The following is a 14200-nucleotide window of genomic DNA, read 5'->3' on the forward strand; positions in this document are numbered from 1 at the left end:
GGACAATAGCCTACAGTATAATAAAGAATTACATAATTATCATCACCACCATCATTTATTTGACACACGGAAACGATACATGGTACAATTTCAGTAAAATGAGATCCCATCAGCTGTACTTCTCCTGCATAATGCATGTTAGAATATTTTAACCAGCAGCACATGAAAGCTTAAGGTCTCGATTATAAATAGCTAGATATGTGTTCATGTACATATGTGTTTTCTAAAATTAATTTATTTGTGTTTAATTAATTGTGCATTTGTGCCAATTAGTTAAAAATGCAACTGTAAAGTAAATAAATAACCAATATTGTTAGGTTGTGAATCACTAGGAATGTGTTATTATTTTGTTTTTGCAAATGTCCATTCAAAACAGCTTAGTAATTAAAAACAAAACAAAACAAACAAACAAAAAAAAAACGTTGTCATTAAATTAAGAGAGACAGCAAACATCAATCATCAGATTTTCAATTTCATATCAAAACGTAGGTTTATTATTATAATTAACAAAGGACGTTCTCCCTGGCCTCAGCATTGGTAAAAACAAAGGTACACCACCCAGCTTGCAGCTGAGTGCTGAATGACGCAAAACAAACACACTTACGACAACAGGTGCATTATGGGTCCAGCTGACACGCTAACAGCCAAAATATGCACGGAGGATGCTGATTCTGCGGTCACTGATTTTTTTTTTTTTTCACCGTCTGTGCAGTGCACTGTCACAATTTTAACAGTAATTCAAAATGTTTTGAGGAGTAAACTTTGAGGAGTGCGCGTGGACCGTTGGAGTACATGTTTTGCATTTGGACTGAGCAAGCGAGGAAGTTAACTATCCTAACAAAACCTGCACCAGACTGAGGAGGACTTCACAGCGCTGAACACTCGCAAAATTACCCTCATACAGGTGAGTGATCAGCCTATTGTGACTGTAAAAAAACCTTATGTCGCTATGCAAACGTGACTGTGTGTGTGTGTGAGTGTGTGCACTTTACATTGTGGAAAAACTGCGCAGCTCTCTGTGTAGCTCGTGTGTGTTTGTAGCAGCAGCCGCTGTGAAGTTTTTTTAGTGATAGATGTCATTGCTGGCTGCTTTGGTTATCTTATGTTTCATTCTGTTATCTGTTGTTTTATGTAGCTAGATCATGCTTTTTACTCGCATGGTGTGTTTAGGTCTTCTAATTCCTTGGTGGATACTTTTGTGTAATTGAGAGTTCTCCCTTTTTTTGTTTAATTTTATTAAGGCTTCACTGAGGAGGTCGGTTGTGTTCTTGCAAATCAGTTATGTTGACAGGCTGCTAAGAAAATGAATGTATTGTTGGTTTGCACATTAAAGGTCCAGTGTGTAGGATTTGGGAAGACAAATGATCAGAAATGGAATGTGATAAGTGTTTTCTTTTGTGTTTAATCACCTAAAAATAACGACTGATGTGTTTTCATTATCTTAGATTTAGCCATATCTACAGAGGGAGCCAGTCCTTGTTTATGATAGTCAGCATGTTTAAGTTTCTACAGTAGCCCAGAATGGACAAACCAAACACTGGCTCCTTATAGGTTTCTGCCTTTTGTGTTTTTGTGATGAGCAGTGTTGGATTCAAGAGATCAAGATTCAACTTTCAGTTTGTCTTTTTTCTTGTGTACCTGCATACATAAAAAATATGAAATACGGGTTTCTACCAGTTTAAATCACCAGGTATGTTTGTTTTGAAGAGGATAATACCTCTGCACATAACTGGTCTGAAGATGTCCTGAACATCTGAATCTAGACTTAAGACTCTGTGGTGCAACATACGTTGGTATGTTTAGCACTCCTTTTTGCAGCCTAAATGTTTATTTGATTTTATAGGGTTATCATATAGCATCATCATCATATCATTTCTTAACCCCCAGTATTCCCCTTTGAATTGTAAGGCAGAAACTTTAACCCAACGTTTATTTCAACTGACCTACTGGCCATACCAAAGACAACACCTGCATTATGTTATCAATATATTTAATGTGTCACTACTGTGGGTCTACTCAGATGGGGATAATTGTGATAGAGCTTTGCCATGCACTCAATATCTTTGTGATCTCACACACACACGCACACACCCACTCAAGTCCACTTCAAGGGGAGTCTGGACAGTGGGCGTCTTGTGCTTGAGGTATTGAAAATGCTGAGAAAAAATAAGGAAAAGAAAAATGATTTACTGATTAAAAATTAAAAAAAAGAGTGCACCAAGTCAAGATTATGTCACTCTTCAAACAGAGTCTTTCTCCAATTTTCATTTTATCTCAAGATGACTTTCTCACCATCACACTGTATCGACTAAATAACAGGCATTACCTTGGAAAGTGACAAACACCTCTCGCTTCGGATAGTAGAGTTTCAGTTTGTCAAGATTAATTTATGGTTGTATTAGTAAGACATATTGGGGAGGCTTTTATTATTAAAATGATTATTGTGTTAGTTATATTATTATGTTCATTATTCTGTACACACGGCATCTATTAAATTTCTGTCGGTCTTTCTCTCGATGTCGGCTCTTCCTATCATTGTGAAGCAGAATTCACCAAGCGTTGGATTGTTCACTCACTAATAGGAAATGTGAGCTGGGATTAGACCGTCGTGAGACAGGTTAGTTTTACCCTACTGATGATGTGTTGTTGCATTAGTAATACTGAGAACAAGAAGAACCCCTCTTCAGTAGCTCTTCCTGAGGTTTCTTCTTCTTAGGCTTTATGACTTTATGATTTGACTTGACTTGACATTACCTATAGTTTAATAGCATGGGCCATTAAAAAGACATCTTCGCTTCCAGGCTCAAATTGATCCCGCCTCGCTTGCATAATGTAGAGTTCAATCTGACTGAACTTGCCGATCAAAATTGTAATACTCTCCAGTGTCCAGCCAGCTTGTGTCCAGCTGCGCAGGAAATATTGATTGTTCGTATCCTTGTTTATAACTGCTCAATGAAATATTACAAGCGAGCCGAGCAGAGGGATTGCTGCTTGGCTGCATGTGTGCAACAACAATAAAAGATGTTAATGACCGCCTGACTTATTGCGTACAACCCCTCTTTCCTCCCTGCCTGCCGTACGCACAGTATGCATGTGCATTTTACTTTGCAAAATTTGGTCTGACAAGGCCATCAGAACCATGTGGTAGTGTTACTTTTGTCCCACAGGACCTAAAGATTTATCAGTCTTGTGCATGGACCTATACACACTGAACATGTACATTGGATTCCCGTTTGCAAAACTTTGCCCAACTTCAGCGTGAGCAAAGCTCAGTCACTTAAAGTAAACACACCTATGTGGGTTTGCAGGGCCTTTAAGTTATGTTTACATTACACTGAACAGGTACTGATGAGAGCAATAATTTCATTTATTTATTTCATGTATTAATTTAGTCAAATATAATTTAATTTAATTTATTGTTTAATTTTACAGGGGCAGTGTACATATAAAAGTAATAAGAAGTGAAAATGACTTACATGAATTAGGCAATTTAAATTTCTTGTTTTTTTGTTTTTTTTTCTTGATTTTTATACTTTGCAGGATATAGGACAAAGCACTGTTGTATTCACACTGTTAGCATTAATACTGACATAAAAAAAGCAAATTAGTGTCTACTATTTGACATTAAAAGTCAAAATTATGGCGAGTACTGTGGTTTCCTACACAAAAGATCTGAGACCTTTTCTAATTATGGTCAATTATGTAGAGTTAATAAACCATTATGCACAGCCTCCAGGAAATGGAGGATTTGAGTGTTATCAGTGTTTTAGGGTAATTAGACTGCTTTTGAGGACTCAGATTTAAGCCCTTCCCTCTTGTACCATTCATGTCCTGGTCTGAGAGTTTGACAGGTTTTGGGGTCATGTCCCTCCACCTGAAATATCCCTCTAGATCAGAATAATATTCTGGCTTTGTTCCCAGCATGGCACTACCTCGTTCTGCATGTAGTGTGTTTTCAGAAATTGCAGTGAAATGCATATGGAATCTTAAATCAAAGACCCTATTCCCTTCACGTTCAGAGCAAGCTCGCTCCAAAGCTTTGACACCAAGCCAAGGTCACTAAAACACAACAGGGACCCATGGATTTGCTGGTATGTCAAGCAAGATTTAGAAGATTGCAAGAGGCAATTACTGCGGGGTCGTGGAGCTCTGTTCGCACAATAAGCCGACACAACCTGATCAGGATTATGATACCCTAATTTCCATAAATCTGCCATCACCACTGCAGGAGGCACGAATGACTGATTGTAATCGCAAAGAATTTGCGACGATTAACAAACCTGCCAGGTCAAAGTGCCAATCAAAATGCAGTAACTCTGTGGCTTCTCATTACTCTGACTCCCAGTTTGCATCAGTTGAGATGCAGATGACAATTGCTTGACAAGTTTTTTTTCTTCTTTTTTTCTTTGTAGTCGCTTTCTGAGCAGTCGGTGCATCTTGTGATCCCTCTCCAAGGACTTTTCTAGTTCCAAAGTAGAACACAGCAGTCCTTCCTGAAAGTATTTTGTCTTTCAATGGGGCTTGATAAGAACCTGATCAATCATAATCAGGAGGCCTGTCTTTGTGACACTGACAGGTGGTATTGACCTTGCATTGCAGAGGTGATGCTTGTTACTGTGTTATATCTGGAGCTTAAGTTTTGCTCCATCTGTCCTTCAGCAGTACATGACAGGAAATGCTACAAAAGAAAGACTGGCTCTTAGATTGGCACTTGAAAAGATAAACGCAATGCAAGACGGCATAGTGCTTTTGGGCTATAAGATATGTTCATGCTCACACTTATTTGCAAATACTAGTTGCACACAGCTATCCATAACACAATGAAGTCAGTGCTTTTGCCTCTATTGTTCCATTTGAAAAGGTTGGTTGAAATGATGAATGTGGAACAGGTGTAATGCATTGGACAAACACTGACCCGGGTGCATTAATGTTTGCCATCCATTTCAATGCCAAACCAAGTGTTCAAATCCATCTATTTGTCAACAGAGGCGCAATGTGTGGATAGTTTAGGGGGGTATAAAAGATTACATGTATCACTAGGAGACAGCTACACCACTGCAATAATTAATTGTGCTGCTTCTGCTCTGTGAACAAAAGACTTTTCCCTCATGCCAAAACCACGAGAATCTTTTAAATCCAGTTTTAAATCCATCCTGATTTTTTAAATACTTTGAGCTCAACACAGATTAGTGACAAGTTAATGTAATATATGGCAGTTTGTGCTGGGTTTTGTTTGAAAACGCATGTCAGCTGTTGCTCGATACTGATGGCAATGTTGGGTGTCAACTGTGGCTTCTGTTTCTGTGCACCTGTCTAAAGGGATATTTCCCATGAGTCGAGTCTCTGTGATCCTTACTGAGCAGAGATAATGGGACTGTAGTCGGCCGTGCATCCAACTAAAATGCTTGGTCTGCTTTGATTTGGTGGCTCAGTTGTTTGTTTTAGTATTTGCCTCTTTCTCTATACCACTATCCCATTTTAATTAGGGTTGGGTGCTGAAACCCAGTGCCAATATGACAGGCTGTCTACTGGACTGAATCACAAAGCAGATTTTGGTGCCTTATTTCAGTGCCATGTTACAGCAGGTTTGCTGCTGAAAGAGAGAGTTTGTGTGTGTGACGTTGATGTGTTTGAGTGACGATGTGGTGGCCAGAGCAGAGAGTATGAAGTTAAACGCAGCAGTGTGATGTGTGTACACTTTAGGCTATTAGTGAGTGACCATGCTCCTCAAGACCAAAGACAAGCTCCCTTGTCTCGCTGGTCATCTGCTGATTCAAGTGAAAAGAAAATTACATCACTTTACTGTAATGCAGCCTTTAAAACCAGAAAACAATTACAAAATTACCATATACAGTATCCAGTCTTATATCACAATATCACTATGATATCGATATATTGCTCAGCCCTATTAATAGTTGATATGTTGGTCAGTTTCAGTTCAAGTTCAAAATTTCCTTTGCCTTTATTCAGTTCTTATTTTTAAAAAGTATAGGTTTGGGCACTAATTAGGCACCGGTGTCGTTTTGGCACCAGTATCAGAAAAAACCCAAACCCTGCTTTTAACGGCTGTATATTAAAGTGGTAGTGGGTCTTTATTGGAACAGTGATGATTTAAGCAAATCATTCATTCATAATGCTTGTGATGCATATTGCACGCTGGAATTAGGGTAAAGGATAATTTTTCTGCCCATGTCTATTCAATTATAAATCTTGAGTGATGACAGAGGAAATAAACAAGGTCAAAGACATATAAACCGACAGGGCAGCACTTTGTCCACATACTTGAAAATAATATGTCACATGTATCTGTTCATCAGACAAGAAGCGGGCTGTTATTGCTCGGCACTTGCATTTTTCACTCAGCCAGCAGCATAAAAGATGGAGTTGTGACACAGAGTAAGAGTTATGGATGTAGATCAGACTAATAAATACTGTCCAGCCGCAGAAAGGAGACGGGTGCATTAGTTTAATTCACTTACAGTACATAATGCTTGAGAGGCTGTCAGTGCCAAAAGCTGTGTCAGTCTACAGCTTCCGAGACAGTGGCTCCACAATAGAGCCATTTACTGTAGGGCCGAAGATATTGGATTGTAAACGTCTTGTTCCGCATTTGGATGAAGCTCAAGCAGTGTTTCAGAGAAATGAATATGGCACATGAGATAAATCTTTCATATTTTATTCTCTATTAAGACGTATTAATTCACTCACAAATCGTGCCACACTAAATTTTGATTTTACAGGTAATACTTCAATGTTTCTTTCTCTAACCCTTACACACTCAGTGTCATCATATTTCCATTTAGACCTCCTTCAGGACATTCACTTACTAAAATCCATACATCATGAACTGAAGGTCTTTTGAGACAAAAGAAGACAAAACTGGAAAAAAACAAAGCCAGCACCTTTCTTTTTATGCTTCAACTGGCTTATCTCTGCACCAGCATGTCAAAACACGGTGTGTCATTTGTCTTCACAAAGATAAACAAAGTTCTTTGTGTCGGACACAAAAGGATTGGACCATGTGTAAAAATCAGCTCTACTCCGTAAGTAACATTAAAAAGCAGTGAATACAAAGATGTCCTTGGCCCTGCATTGTGATTGATGAGGAGTTCTCAGTGAAAATAGAAGTACGCCTGACATTGCATGTGCAGCAGCCTCGCTCGATAGGACCGTAAACGCTCTCTCACTCTCTCTCTCCCTCTCTCTCTCTCTCTCTCTCTCTCTCTATATATATATATATATATATATATATATATATATATATATATATATATAAATACACACTGTACATACATGGAATAAATGAGTCTGGTGAGTGTGAAGATAAAAATTGAGGCTGATGTCACATATGGTCACTGGTGCATTATGAAAGGCACTGTCATACAACAGGACAGACCCCCACGGCAAGGCAACTCACATTCAAGCAAACAAAACATGCACACACTTATTTGCTACTGCCCTTCAGGGCGCAATTTACCACATCACTGTGTTATAAAAGGCACGAGGTTGCCTTGGGCCTGTTTCAATCTGACAAACTGGTAAGAGAGCAGTAAAATTAACACTAACATTCGCATCCTCAGTGATTCTAAGGCATCACACTTGACAACCTCTGTGATATACTTATGAAATAATAATGATAAGTGCAAAATAGAGGTACAGATTAAACCAAAAGAGGTGAGAGATGATGAGAAAGTGGTGATTATAACAGTAAAAACAGAAAGTGGACACTGTACTTGTATGTTGACTATGGAATATACTCAGGTTGTTGAACACAACGTTGTGCTTCTTAAATGCATTTCATATGGTGGACAGATTGTCCCTGTTGAGTTGATTTGTTGATCATTATTGAATCATGAATCAAGCTTTGATCGTACTTCAGACGCTGACAGATGCAGACTAGAACTAATTTGTTCCTTGAATTTGTCTATACAAGACAGTCAAAAACAACAACAACAAAAACCAGTCGAACAGAAATGAATCGTGCTGTTGGAGCCACTCAACGAGAGTATCGCCAATGATGTGAAAACTCCAAAAAAAAAAGCATATAGAGCAGTAACATATAGAAGGAAGTGCAGACCTTTTTGGACCCGTGCAAATGATATACATTGCATCACATGGACCAAATCATGCCCTCACATCTATGCAATAATTACAATTGTCAGAATTCCAGCAGATCATTTCAGAAGAGACCCAGAAACTCATAAAAATACACACCTGGTCTTTTTTTTTTGAGAGAGAGAGAGAAAACAATGGCGTGTGGCACAGATCAATTTCTCCTGCTAAAAGGCAGTGTGTGTAAAATAACTAAAAGGCCGCCACAAATGTTTTCATAACTTGACTTTTAGCAGTATTAACTTTGTGGGCTATAGCACAAAAACATAGAAAACAATAACAGTGAACACAATTTAAACAGACAAAGCACAAATTTCAAGGCAAAATGACTGACAAAAACTGCAAGTCTACAAAATTGGGCAGGCGAAAGACTGCTTCTAAGATTTTCCTGGTGTGGTACGATGCCGTGTAGATGACAGAACAAGTCTGGGTTGTAGGTGGACCACGGAGACGTCGATGGAATTGTTCCCCCTGGCTCCCTTACAGTCAAGATAGAGGCAAAAACCACAAATAATTGGGACTAATTCATCTCGTATCATGCCCAACTTTGGTGTATCATAACATATCGGGTAACGAATAATACTGAAGATGCTCTAGTTTAAAATTAGACTAAATTTTGTTTACAGGTGTCAGCTTTTTAGCCACAAAGAAAGCTAAAATATGGCCTGCAAGAGATGGATAGGCTTGTTGTTTTTAGCTGTTTAGTTATTTTCCAGACAAACTTGCTTTCCCTATCGGCCTCTTAAGAGGACTGGAGAGTCAAACATTATGATGGTATAAAATAGTAAAATAGTTTCTCAACTATTGTGTATCACTGCAACCAAGAGAGGTCTGTAATCACTCTCACAAATGTGCACACAAAATATTTGACTGAGGAGTCCAGTAGTTGCTGCAGACAAATACACACACACACACACACACACACACACACACACACACACACACACACACACATTATTATTATAGATAGATATAGATATAGATAATTATAAATTCATGCCCACAGATTATAAAAATTTTACCCATTACCTCATAGTTATCATGCACTTCAATTTAACAAGTGTACAATAATTCTATGTCAGTATTAAGTTTACATGTCCGTCTCTACCATGTGTTATTAGTATCTCAGATGAAATTGGTGAAGCTACTCAAGACTGCCCCACCATACTTGATTCCTTGTTGCTCTTTTTTGTATTATTGTAAATGATATCAATAAAAGGACTGCCTTTATTCTAGGACAGGCATGTCAAACTGGTCCACAGGGGGGCCGGTGTGGCTGCAGGTTTTGTTTCCAACCAAGTAGCAGCACACCAGACTTGACTCATTTAATCAACTGATCTCCGTCTTCAGACAGTTGATTGGTCAAACTGTGTGCTCTTGGTTGGTTGGCACAAAAACCTGCAGCCACACCGGCCCCCCTGTGGACCGGTTTGACATGCCTGTTCTAGGAGACAGAAGCATTAAAAAAAGAACAATTCCTGTAACGTAGATTTAACATTCAATCAACAAAACAGATGGAGAAATGACTATTGTCACCATTCTCTGAGTGGGTGATAAATATGCTTTTACGATCATTGTAGTTCAAGGAGAAAGAGCTCATATAATTTCAGAAATCGTGACAGAGGTATGATTTTATTTGTGCATAAAAGATATGCCAGGATCAGTAAGATTGCATCCCAGAAATGATAAAACAGTTAAAATGATATAAACATCCGTCCATCACCGTTTTTTCCAAATGGATTTGTTTTCATGTTGTAAACAAAGCATGCAATTACGTAATGTTGATCTATCAGCTTGTTTGAAATATCAAGATGGCCCATAAGTTGACTTCAACAAGCAAGGTGGAGGGCACGCACATCCAAAGGACTTCTACAGGTGCAGGATCAAAAAAACCAAACCAATGCAAAAGTCAAACAAAAGATTAGCACACTGTACTAAAAGCTCCCAAAAACTTTTAATCTTGCAACATTTCGATCAGACAGCTTCGTCAGGAATTTTCCTGACCAAGATCTCTGATCGAAATGATCATATTCATTACAACTTTGCTAAAACAACAAATTTTTGGTGGCTTGAGACTTTGCACAGCACTGTAAATGACTTTTGGAGTGTGTGTGTTTAGTTGGCTGCTCTTGTTGTTCATAACAGTATACAATGCATTCAGGTTGATATTTAATGGCTAATGGTGCTGTTTGTTAAAGGCTATGTTTACAGTCACAAGTTTTATCTTGTTAAATCCACCATCACCTGTTGTCAAACTTTAATATTCTTGCAAGAGTATAAAAGTCTGCGTTCAGAAACAAGATGTATGCTCTGATATCTCACCTAAAGCAATGATGACAAATGGATGTTTCCTGTCAACAGCCCCCGCCAACAGTTCTACGCCCACTCATTTCAACAATTATCCAAATCCAAATAGTGGTTAGTTGAAACAATACAGATAAGACAAAAATGGCAGAATCTCAGCAAGTTTCTGCTGTGTTATTTCTAAATTGTCTAGTCAGCATAAAAACTGACTTCAGTTTGACCTGCATGTACTATCTCCTTAAGGTTGTTATTCCTACTGATATTTGGTGGAGTTTCCCAGCCATTAGCCCTTCCACAAAGTTTCTACTGCCTTGTCAGCAGGCTTCCCCTCCCAATTACTGCCACTGCAGAGGCCCCAGCTATGCACTCTGATTCAGCAATTAATGCTCTGCACCAGTGCTCCGGACAGTGACCCACTGTGTACCCCTGCTGCCTCCCCACTGCCTCCTTAGGCTTCAGGTTCTGTCTGGAGGGGACTCCAGATGCGCTTAGAGCTGGACCAGAACAATAGTAAATGTTTTTTTAGGGCCAGGCAACACTCACCAGTAAGCATCACTCCCTCTAAAAGGTGCCAAGTGTTGCAGGTGATGGATGTGATGTGGTTGCCCTTGGAGAAAAGGAAAAAAGAGATGTATCTTGCAGTATTATTATTCGTCTGCCTTATTTTTTTGACAGTTTCCAGTTGAAGGTGTATTGTTCTGCAAAGTTATGTGCTAAAATGTGATATTCTTGGTAAAGCAGAGATGATTGTTACGGATGAAAAGACTTCTTGTCACATCTCATCATGTGAAATGAGGAACTAAAGATGGGGGGGGGGCAGGGGTATTTTCACTAATGCTTTTGTTCAGTCATCGTATTTCAAACTCATTGACCCCAAAAGAGTCAGTCTTAGTCAAGTATTCAATCCCAGATGCTTGAATCCATCATAATTTGAAAAGGCGTTTGCCAGTGACAATTTTGTTGATTACGGAAATAGCCATTGTTTTTGTCATGCTATTTTAAGGTGATGGTAGAAAGTTGTTTTTCCAGCCTCTTCAAACTCTGCTGAATTTGCGATGGTTTAGAATGGCTGCCTTTGTTTTGCTTACTGCACAGAAGAAGTATTTAAAAATGCAAATTGTTTCTCATTACGCTGGTCTCAGTACAGTTTTTCTTTGTATTTTTGAAAAAAATCAGAGCACAGTACTGTGTGTAATATGTACGAGTACACCTGCTCTGGGTATGTAGATATCAATATTTCATTGAAGAGTTCCATTTTAGTCTGCTCTCAGACAGACGGCATGTAATAGTTATAAATTCATCCAAAAGCATCAACGTCCTGTACCTCAGGAAGGTTTAGAGGTTTTTCTTTTTTGTTTTTGTCTCCCTCTTACCCAATATCTAATTTTGCACTGGTGTCCATACTGTGAATAAAGTCAGGTTTCAGTCTGGGAAAGGATTAGTGCTGGTGTGTGGCTGAACGGCACTCATTGGGATATGAAAGAAAATTGAATAACCCTGCAAAGACACCTATTATGAACTACTAAGTACTCACCATTCTATCATTTTTATTTATCAAGATCTCTGGCAAAAGCTGCTTCAGTTTATCTCTTCTCTCAAAATTTAAAACCACTACTCACCAGACCAGACCTCAGGACTGTTTACCCCTCAGGTAAATACTAAACTTGGAAAGACTCATTTTCACTATTTTACTCCTTACAAATGGAGTAAATTGAAGATAGTTTCACACTTGAATGTCTTTCAGCTTTAACACTGAATCTTTTTTTAATCATGTCTGAATGTTTATGATGTGGTTCATGCTTCCACTATACCTTCATCACAAGTAATTGCCTGATTAAACACAGGTTATATGTGCATATACAGTGTTTCTTTTTCTGTCTGATGATACAGTTTATATTTCTGTAATGATGAGTCACTCACATTCCTATATGCTGCAGGCAAAACCCTTGTATTAAAAGATATTCAACTTATAATTGGAAATACTTGAGTAGCATCTAAAGAATTAAATAATAAAGTTTCAGGTAATGGCTTCTTTTAGTAGCTTGGGAGAGCTTTATTGTTAAGCATTACCATAAAATTTTACACAAGCCCTTCAAGGCAAACTAAATTACAAAACCGATCATATGACATCCAAAGTGCCTAACCAACACGTATCCCTGTGTCCCCAGATTATATATAGAGATGTGCTAATGAACATCTGCTTCCGGCAAACACTTCATCAAAGGATGATTATATTGCTGGTGATAAATGCACATGTCCTTTGAAACATGCGTCATTACCTCCACCAGTGAAGGTAGAAAGTAGCTCTTGTTTTCTCTCCTGCTAGTCCACCTGTGTCTTTGCCAAGATTATCTCAGAAATTAATTGATATGGCCAAAGCTTTAGAAGATAAATCACACTTGACTCAACCATCTGTTGATCTAAGTTTAGTTGAGATCAATTTCTAATATTGAGCATTTGTTTCCCATGTGAATGTATAATAGGACAGCATTCATGTATGATTTTGGCAGAAAACCACACTTTGAAGACAAACAATCAAAGAATTATGGAACACCTCAGCACCGTTTGCAATTTTGGTTCTACCTCCAGTTTAATTGTCCATTTGTTGTGGGTATTATTATCCAGAGACTGGGTGTTATGCAGCATTATATATAAATGTGAGCATATTTACTATACATAGATTTAGATTTGGTCTCTGGAATAATGCCCCAACTGCCTGAGGTTTTACATGAGTCTGGTTAGCGGCTAAATACAATAAAACATGAGCTTTATTCTCATTATTCCATGAAAATGATACAATAGTACAAGGTACAAGGTAGATTTGTCATTTTTCTTAAACGTGGTTGAAGAAGAAATTAAATTAAAGTTGACCCTAAATCCTCCCCGTCTCACAGCCTGGAAAAAGAAGCTGTAGTCTGGTGGTTCTGCAGCGGATACTTCTGTATCTTTTTTCCAAATGGCAGCGGGGTGGACAAACTGTGGCTGGGAGGGCTGCTGTCTTTCAGTATGCTTTGGGCTCTGTGCAGACACTTCACTTCACCAAGGTCAATGATGCACTGTAGATGGGAACCAGTGATGTTCTAGGCAGTTTTAATCACCCACTATAGAGCCTTCCATGATGTTTCCAGTATGTTTTCTATTGCTCCTCTGTAGAAGTTAACCAAGATCTTGCTCTGGAATTTAGCCTTTCTAAGTTTTCCGTTTTTCTCTGTGCTGGCAGGGATGTTGTCTCTGATGTGCTGGAGAACCAGTTTCTCAAAGCACTTCATCAGGATGGGGGTAGTGTATTTTTTATGCTCCCTCAATACTCCCTCATTGAGAAATTTCTTACGGTAAGTTTTGCTCTCCAGTGGGGCTTGCTCCTCATTGACGTGTGAAAGAGCAATGCACATCAAGATGGCTGATGTTAGCGTTAGAAAAAAGAAATTACACATTCCACTAGGGGTGTAACGATCCATCAATCTGCATCAATATATCGATTAAATGAGCAAAGATCACGTAACATCGGTGCAGTGTAAGTGTAAACATTGATCCATATCATCCTCTTTTAGATGGGCTCTATATTTTGAAATTTTGTGTTGCTGTCATATAGTGTCAGGCAGATGATGGTGAGCAGCCAAGACAAAGATGATGAGGACAACACTGTTTACTCTGGAAATCATCAATATGGAAATATTTTGTTTCTGGAGAAACTGTGAGTCAACAGACGACGCATGTCATATGTAAACAAAAGCTGTACTGAGGAAACACGACGTATCTGCCGGGCCACATCACTGACTTTTGC

General features: G+C 38.6%; 1 protein-coding gene across 1 annotated transcript in view; it reads left to right on the forward strand.

Annotated features, from left to right (window-relative positions):
* Positions 1-679: 679 nt before the first annotated feature.
* The window catches only part of vwc2l (von Willebrand factor C domain containing 2 like), a 197361-nt gene continuing 183840 nt past the window's right edge, over positions 680-14200 (forward strand). Inside the window, exon 1 of the mRNA XM_088083137.1 lies at positions 680-904. The gene's annotated coding sequence lies outside the window, so the exon portion shown is untranslated. The remainder of the gene's footprint in view (positions 905-14200) is intronic.

The sequence above is a fragment of the Plectropomus leopardus genome, chromosome 10 (genome assembly GCF_026936395.1).
Source record: "Plectropomus leopardus strain MGB_pleo_1.0 chromosome 10, ASM2693639v1, whole genome shotgun sequence".
In the NCBI taxonomy this organism is placed as follows: Eukaryota; Metazoa; Chordata; class Actinopteri; order Perciformes; family Serranidae; genus Plectropomus; species Plectropomus leopardus.